This window comes from Cyprinus carpio, chromosome A24 (genome assembly GCF_018340385.1).
Source record: "Cyprinus carpio isolate SPL01 chromosome A24, ASM1834038v1, whole genome shotgun sequence".
Classification (NCBI taxonomy): domain Eukaryota; kingdom Metazoa; phylum Chordata; class Actinopteri; order Cypriniformes; family Cyprinidae; genus Cyprinus; species Cyprinus carpio.
Window position 1 is genome coordinate 10,686,020 of NC_056595.1, and position 2,225 is coordinate 10,688,244.

The following is a 2,225-nucleotide window of genomic DNA, read 5'->3' on the forward strand; positions in this document are numbered from 1 at the left end:
TTTTAAAAGCTTTTAGAACATAACTTTCAACTTTAGCCACGGAGTGAAGGGGGAGCAGTTTTTTGGTATCAAAAACCAGAGCTTAGTGATTAGGGGGGAAAATGGCGTTCCACCGCCACATAGGCCTACTGATGCGATGGGAGATTTTTCCCCATATGAACGGGGGCCCCGGGTTGAAAGGTTAGACAGTGTCTGTATTTTTAAAATAATTGATATAAGAAATAAAAATAAAAATCCCCAAACCAAAAACGGATTTAGGGGCCCCTACACTTGGTCTTCCGCCAGACACGACTCACTGCGGAGTGGCGTTTTAATCTGAACAGCTTTTAAACGCCGAAAGGGTGGGAGGGTAGTTTTAAAAAAATAAAAATTTTTTTATATTAAAACTTGTTTTGAAAAAAATTTTTGTCTTTTGAATTTTGTTTTTAATGGGAGGCAAAAAAAAACATTTAAATTGTAAACGGTTTTTTGTGAAAAAAACGGGTTTTTTTTGGGATGGGCCTATGCCCCCCCCAAGCAAATTTTTTTTTTTTTTTTTTGTAAGGAATCCTCGAAATTAAGTTATAAAATAATAAACTTTATTGGCCATACATTCAACATTGAAGTGAAAAACCCTTTCAAAGTTGTCCTAAACCTTTCTGCAAGTTTGAAACCCCCCTAAGCAGTCCATAGAAAGAGCAGAAATTCACCCCTTTTATCTCGCCCCCCAAGCTTACGAACTACCCCCCCCCCCAGCTAAAAGAACTCGGTTTTTTTTGGTTGAGGAACGGGGGGTTGTTGTTACTGGGGAAAATGCTGCACCCGCACCCCTTCTTTTTTTCATTTTTTCCCAAGCCCATAATTTTTTTATAGCCAAAATAATAAAAAATTTCAATTGTAATAATCTTTATTTTTGCCAAAATCATTGTTATTTTTGAACGAGGGTTTGGGCTTAAGACCAGGGGAACTGAAATGCCCGCTTACAGCGCCGGGGGACTCCGTCAGACCCCAAATTTGCAACAGGAAAAACATTAATCGCCTGAAGGAAAACGATTTATTGTAAGTTTAAAGCTGTTAAATAGAGAGTAAAAAAATATAAAACAGTGAATTTAAATTGGAGCCATTTAATGAAGTACAAAACCAAAAAACCAGAAGCAACTCACTCTCATTTCTTTTACTGAAAAATATGCTTTTTTTTTTTTTTATTTACAGGTTATGGTTGAAATAGTAATATTTTAGTTGAAAAATTTGGCCATTGTTTTAAAAAAAATGCATCAAATGTTTCATAGGACCTTCAGTTGTCATGCTTAAAAAATCCCATGCCATTTGTAATTTCACTGTATTTTAACCTCCTAAATTACTACCCCAAATCTATAATGGCAAAATTTATTCAGACCGATGGCATTTTTTTTATGACATTATTTATTTTTATTTTTTAGAATAGGCTAATTGTAACATAAAATGGATGAATCAAAACAAATATAACTTCTTTTTAACTGCAGGCAGATATAGGCCTATATTATTGCAATACAAATATTTGGATCCCTTTATTTTATTAAAGAATAAATACTATTTTCTTTCAAGAATAAACATTATAAATAAATAATTAAAGAAAGAACCCTCTATAGCCCATTTGTAGGTTGTGTGGAGATATGCGAAGCCATTCATAGATTTAAAAAGAAAAAAAAGTGGGTGCTTGGTTTCAGAACAAGCAATACAGCCTCGCCCTAAAAATGCTCATGATGAAAAATGACATGCTAAACTTATTAAGTTCATAGAAATAGATTTAATTAAAAAATTTTTTGTCAGCAGATTCAACTGAATTCAAAGTACTAATTATAAGCTGACTTTAAAAATCTCAAGGAAGCTTATAAGTTGAAACGGTAAAATGCCTTTCATATGCATAGCCAGCTCTGTACCGAACTTGTATCTTGTATAGTATCCGAAGGTTTGAGTGCATGTTAGCATAAAAACTAACAATATAATTTGATTTTTTTTTTTTAAAGAACAATTCCCTGTATAAAATGTGATGCAACCTTTATATCAACATTTTGAAATCGTCCACAGCCTGAGCAACGAGGAGGCAGTCGAAAATATATTCTGGTGTTCAATGGGTGAATGTATACCAAAGTCATTTTTAGATGCAAACTTTAGGCGGCAAAAAATAAAGCTGGATAAAAACCACACGAAAACCCGCTAACAAATAAATTATTTGTGAGAGTGCAATTTAATTACAGTCAGAAAAT